Source organism: Tachyglossus aculeatus, unplaced genomic scaffold (assembly GCF_015852505.1).
Source record: "Tachyglossus aculeatus isolate mTacAcu1 unplaced genomic scaffold, mTacAcu1.pri scaffold_1_arrow_ctg1, whole genome shotgun sequence".
Taxonomy (NCBI): Eukaryota; Metazoa; Chordata; class Mammalia; order Monotremata; family Tachyglossidae; genus Tachyglossus; species Tachyglossus aculeatus.
The window spans coordinates 5,814,153-5,820,750 of NW_024044915.1; the positions used below are offsets into that span (position 1 = coordinate 5,814,153).

The following is a 6,598-nucleotide window of genomic DNA, read 5'->3' on the forward strand; positions in this document are numbered from 1 at the left end:
TACAGTGCTCTACACACAGTAAGCACTCAATAAATACGATTGAATGAATGAATGAATGAATGACTGGAGTACGGAAAGGCAGGAGGTTGGGAGGTCAGCAAAAAATGCATCATCACTACCATCTCCAGCCTCAGTATTTTTGCATTTCATCAGCGGTCTCCCTATGTGGTAGCCTCGCCAGCTGAGTCGCGTTTCATTCCCGCCCAGGATGTGCTTCCTGAGCTTCAGGTTCCACAGGCAGCAGCCACTTACACAGGAATGTAAGTGTTTACGTTGCCGAGGAGGAGTCAGGACGTAGGGCAGGGCTGATTTGGAATGAGGGCAGATTAGAGTGGAATTCTGTCCCTTTCGGAGAAGAAGCCTGTCCCGATGAAAGCTCCTAGAAGGAGGGGGCAAAAAAATATGGAATGCTTGACGAATTTGCATGTCATCGGTGCGCAGGGGCCATGCTAATCTTCTCCGTATCGTTCCAATTTTAGTAGATGTGCTGCCGAGGCAAGGACATATCAAATCTTCCACACCTAGATATTTATAGATCAGTCTCGCAATATCTATTAAGATTTTGGTAATTGTTATAAAATTTACATCATTATAATTCCGAAGGAAGAAGAAAATCTGTACCATAAACACTTTCCTGTTTAGGGAATATTAAGCCACATGGAATAAAGAGAGTCAATAATTCATCTAGTGCGCAGAGCCGCAAGGGCCGCTGGAAGGTCCGCTTCGAGGCACTGATTAACATATACAAATCAACCTCCTCCCTCCCCCACAAGTCCGCAGCCTGGCCATAAGCTGACTGTTCATAGGGTTATGGACAGATGACCACTCTTCCCAATTTAGGTTGGAGTGCTCTGATATTGTGAGGTTTTTCAAGGAATGAAAAAAGGGAAGGAAAGATCATTTGCGGGCCTCTCAAGCCAATGGGTAGGGTCCCATTGGGAGGGAGGCTTCCAAATTGCCAGGCTTGCCCTTCTCCACTTGAGGGAGTTTGGTTCCACCTTCCCTTCAAGCATCCAATAGAAAACCCAGAGCCTGCCAGTCAGGGGCCTTGCAGGTCTCCATCCTGCTCTGCCCTTCAAATCCGGCTGAAGATTCAGAGACCTCCCAGTCCCCTCAGTGATGTCACAATCCAGGATGGGCCAGCTCATCTGGGGCAAATAAGACCACAGCTACAGCACCGGGGATTGTGATGGTGCTGGGCTGGCTGCACAGGTCTGTCTCGGGCTATGCATCCTCTGACACTGTCGCCAGTTGTGATGGAAGAGACAGTGGTGTAGAAAGCAGGTGTGTGTTTCCCTCACCCTGGTACCTTCCCTTTGACTTTTCCCCTTTATCTAAACTCTCCCTTTCGCTTTTGTTTGTTCCTCCCTCTCCTCTAGTTTCCTTTCACGTTTCCTGTTTGTTCTCCCTTCCCTTGAACAGGCAAATTTGCCTTTTCAATCAATCAATCAATAATATTTATTGAACACCAGCTGTGTGCAGAGCAGTGTACTATGTGCTTGGGAGAGTACAATATTATAGAGTTGGTAGATACATTCCCTGTCCACAGCAAGTTTTCAGTCCAGAAGAGACTGTAAGCTTGTGACATAAGCATCATCATCTTTGCTTCTCACTCATGTTTGTTCTTCATGACAGAGCCATGGGTCACCTTTTAGGTGGTCAGTTTCAACTAGCTCAGTGGGACTCCTACTCAAGCTTCCAACTGAGTTGGTCTTGGGAACGATAATGCAGGCTCATCCTTCACTCGACCTTAGCTTTGCACACAGTTCCCTAGGTTCTCAATTCATTTTGTTGCATTAAAAGTCAACCCCTACACTCCCATCAATCAAATCCCCTTCCTTCGTCTCCTCTCCCCCAAGTTAAACTCTCCCCCTTTTTGGGCCAGCCTCCATTCAGCATAAAGTTTCTGATCACCTTGCGTTAAGGCTTACTTTGGATGGGTTTGAAGGACTCCCCAGGCATGGAGATTATGCTTAACTTATTATTATTAAATGTGTGTGTAGAGTGAGTGTCAGTGGGACTCTAGACACTAGTTGTCCTGTTGAAACTGTTCTTCAGACAATTACAGTTCAACCACTCCATGAGGCATTTTCCAAGTTTTCAGTCCAGAAGAGACTGTAAGCTTGTGACATAAGCATCATCATCTTTGCTTCTCACTCATGTTTGTTCTTCATGACAGAGCCATGGGTCACCTTTTAGGTGGTCAGTTTCAACTAGCTCAGTGGGACTCCTACTCAAGCTTCCAACTGAGTTGGTCTTGGGAACGATAATGCAGGCTCATCCTTCACTCGACCTTAGCTTTGCACACAGTTCCCTAGGTTCTCAATTCATTTTGTTGCATTAAAAGTCAACCTCTACACTCCCATCAATCAAATCCCCTTCCTTCGTCTCCTCTCCCCCAAGTTAAACTCTCCCCCTTTTTGGGCCAGCCTCCATTCAGCATAAAGTTTCTGATCACCTTGTGTTAAGGCTTACTTTGGATGGGTTTGAAGGACTCCCCAGGCATGGAGATTATGCTTAACTTATTATTATTAAATGTGTGTGTAGAGTGAGTGTCAGTGGGACTCTAGACACTAGTTGACCTGTTGAAACTGTTCTTCAAACAATTACAGTTCAACCACTCCATGAGGCATTTTCCAAGTTAAGGGCTGCGGCCCTTAAGCTTGTGACATAAGCATCATCATCTTTGCTTCTCACTCATGTTTGTTCTTCATGACAGAGCCATGGGTCACCTTTTAGGTGGTCAGTTTCAACTAGCTCAGTGGGACTCCTACTCAAGCTTCCAACTGAGTTGGTCTTGGGAACGATAATGCAGGCTCATCCTTCACTCGACCTTAGCTTTGCACACAGTTCCCTAGGTTCTCAATTCATTTTGTTGCATTAAAAGTCAACCCCTACACTCCCATCAATCAAATCCCCTTCCTTCGTCTCCTCTCCCCCAAGTTAAACTCTCCCCCTTTTTGGGCCAGCCTCCATTCAGCATAAAGTTTCTGATCACCTTGCGTTAAGGCTTACTTTGGATGGGTTTGAAGGACTCCCCAGGCATGGAGATTATGCTTAACTTATTATTATTAAATGTGTGTGTAGAGTGAGTGTCAGTGGGACTCTAGACACTAGTTGTCCTGTTGAAACTGTTCTTCAGACAATTACAGTTCAACCACTCCATGAGGCATTTTCCAAGTTTTCAGTCCAGAAGAGACTGTAAGCTTGTGACATAAGCATCATCATCTTTGCTTCTCACTCATGTTTGTTCTTCATGACAGAGCCATGGGTCACCTTTTAGGTGGTCAGTTTCAACTAGCTCAGTGGGACTCCTACTCAAGCTTCCAACTGAGTTGGTCTTGGGAACGATAATGCAGGCTCATCCTTCACTCGACCTTAGCTTTGCACACAGTTCCCTAGGTTCTCAATTCATTTTGTTGCATTAAAAGTCAACCCCTACACTCCCATCAATCAAATCCCCTTCCTTCGTCTCCTCTCCCCCAAGTTAAACTCTCCCCCTTTTTGGGCCAGCCTCCATTCAGCATAAAGTTTCTGATCACCTTGCGTTAAGGCTTACTTTGGATGGGTTTGAAGGACTCCCCAGGCATGGAGATTATGCTTAACTTATTATTATTAAATGTGTGTGTAGAGTGAGTGTCAGTGGGACTCTAGACACTAGTTGTCCTGTTGAAACTGTTCTTCAGACAATTACAGTTCAACCACTCCATGAGGCATTTTCCAAGTTTTCAGTCCAGAAGAGACTGTAAGCTTGTGACATAAGCATCATCATCTTTGCTTCTCACTCATGTTTGTTCATCATGATAGAGCCACGGGTCACCTTTTAGGTGGTCAGTTTCAACTAGCTCAGTGGGACTCCTACTCAAGCTTCCAACTGAGATGGTCTTGGGAACGATAATGCAGGCTCATCCTTCACTCGACCTTAGCTTTGCACACAGTTCCCTAGATTCTCAATTCATTTTGTTGCATTAAAAGTCAACCTCTACACTCCCATCAATCAAATCCCCTTCCTTCGTCTCCTCTCCCCCAAGTTAAACTCTCCCCCTTTTTGGGCCAGCCTCCATTCAGCATAAAGTTTCTGATCACCTTGTGTTAAGGCTTACTTTGGATGGGTTTGAAGGACTCCCCAGGCATGGAGCTTATGCTTAACTTATTATTATTAAATGTGTGTGTAGAGTGAGTGTCAGTGGGACTCTAGACACTAGTTGACCTGTTGAAACTGTTCTTCAAACAATTACAGTTCAACCACTCCATGAGGCATTTTCCAAGTTAAGGGCTGCGGCCCTTAAGCTGATGATCTCTCTCCTGTTCTCTGAATAAAATGAAACAAGGGGTGGAGAGATAGAAGGGACTTAGGTGCTCTCTATGTAGGGTCCTCCAACACTCAGAACTCCATTACTGACTCCATATGTTAGTTTTGAAGACATAAGAAGGTAAATGGATTTTCCCTAAAATCTCGTGGTTAATCTATTGAATTACAGATAAGAGAAAAGGTAGAGCATAAAGATATTTTTAAAATAGTATTTACTAAGCACTTACTATGTGCTAGACACAGTACTAAGTGCTAAGGTAGATACAAGATAATCAGATTGCACACAGTCCCTGACTCACATAGGGTACACAGTCTTAATCCAGATTTTACAGATCAATCAATCGTATTTATTGAGCGCTTACTGTGTGCAGAGCACTGTACTAAGCGCTTGGGAAGTACAAGTCAGCAACACATAGAGACAGTCCCTACCCAACAGCGGGCTCACAGTCTAGAAGGGGGAGACAGAGAACAAAATCAAACATACTAACAAAATAAAATAAATAGAATAGATATGTACAAGTAAGAAAAATAAATAAATAAATAAATAGAGTAATAAATATGCGCAAACATATACACGTATATACAGGTGCTGTGGGGAAGGGAAGGAGGAAAGATGAGGGAGATGGAGAGGGGGACGAGGGGGAGAGAAAGGAAGGGGCTCAGTCTGGAAAGGCCTCCTGGAGGAGGTGAGCTCTCAGTAGGGCCTTGAAGGGAGGAAGAGAACTAGCTTGGCGGATGGGCAGAGGGAGGGCATTCAAGGTCCGGGGGATGACGTGGGCCGGGGGTCGATGGCGGGACAGGCGAGAACGAGGCACGGTGAGGAGATTAGTGGCAGAGGAGCTTTGTGGTTTGTGAGGTTTGTGAGGTTGTGAGGTTGGTGAGACTCAAAGACGTTATGTCAATAGGATTTATTGGATTTATTGAGTGCTTACTATATGCAGCATAGTGTACTAAGCGTTTGGGAGAGTACAAGGTATCAGAATCGGTAGTGTAGAGTGAGTAGGTAGGGCAGGGGGCAAGAGACAAATGGTCATGAGTTCTAATCCCAGCTCTGCCACTTTTCTACTGTGTGACCTTGGGTAAGTCACTTCACTTCTCTGGGCCTCAATTACTGCACCTGTAAAATTGGGATTGGGACTATGAACCCCATGTGGGATGGGGCCTGTGTCTAACCTATTTTGCTTATATTCACCCCAGTGCTTATTATCACTATTATTATTAGCAATAATAGTAGAAAGGGGGGCAAATAATAGCATGAATAAATGAATTACAGATACATATGCAATTCATTCATTTATTCAATTGTACTGATTGAGCGTTGTGTGCAGAGCACTGTACTAAGCACTTGGGAAAGTACAATAGAACAGTAAACAGACATACGTGCTGTGGAGCTGAGGGAGGGGTGAGTAAAGGGTGCAAATCTAAATACCATGGCTCTGCAGAAGAAAGTGGGAGAAGAGGAATTGAGGGCTTAGTCAGGGAAGGCTTCTTGGAGGACATATGCTTTTAACAAGGCTGTGAGGGTGCGGGGCGGTGGGGTTGTGATCATCTATAACCTATGAAGAGGGAGGGTGGCCCAAGACAGAGGAAGGACATGGGCAAGGAGTCAGCAGCAAGGTAGGAGAAATCAAGGTACAGTGAGTAGGTTGATGATGTTAGAGCAGCGAAGTATGCAGGCTGGGTTGTAGTAGGAAATCAGAGAGGTAAGGCCGGGGGGCAATATGCTTTAAATACAAAGATAAGGAGTTTTATTTGATGCAAAGGTGGATGAGCAACCACTGGAGGCTCTTGAGGAATGGGAAAACATAGACTGAAAGGATTTGGAAAGTGAGGTGTGGACTCTAGTATAAAGTTACAGGAAGCAGGGAGGTCATCAAGGGAGTCAAGGCAGGATAGGATAAATGCTTGGATTAATATGATAGCAGTCTGGATGGAGAGGACCTCTTTGATAAGATCTGACCAATGGACAATTCATCCTTCTGCTTTGAGCATCATCTGCCTATTTTATGGTTGCTTCTGCATGTTCTTTGTTAACTGCTCCCTGTGATGTCATCATCTGCTTATTTTATTATTCTCATCGAATGTTAATTGTTAACGTCCCTCAATGATGTCATTGCCTACTTATTTTACTGCCATTACACGTTAATTGTTAACTGATTTCTGTAATGTCATCATCTGCTTATTTTTTGCCATTACATATTAATTGTTATCTGCTGTCTGTGATATCATCATCTGCTTATTTTATTATTGCCATAGCAATATGCTGTTTCGGCCCCATGCACTATG

General features: G+C 44.4%; 1 non-coding gene across 1 annotated transcript; it reads right to left on the reverse strand.

Annotated features, from left to right (window-relative positions):
• Positions 1 to 396: 396 nt before the first annotated feature.
• LOC119923575 lies at positions 397 to 503 on the reverse strand. Its single transcript, XR_005448886.1, has one exon. It is a non-coding gene; the product is annotated as a U6 spliceosomal RNA (small nuclear RNA).
• Positions 504 to 6,598: the final 6,095 nt, after the last annotated feature.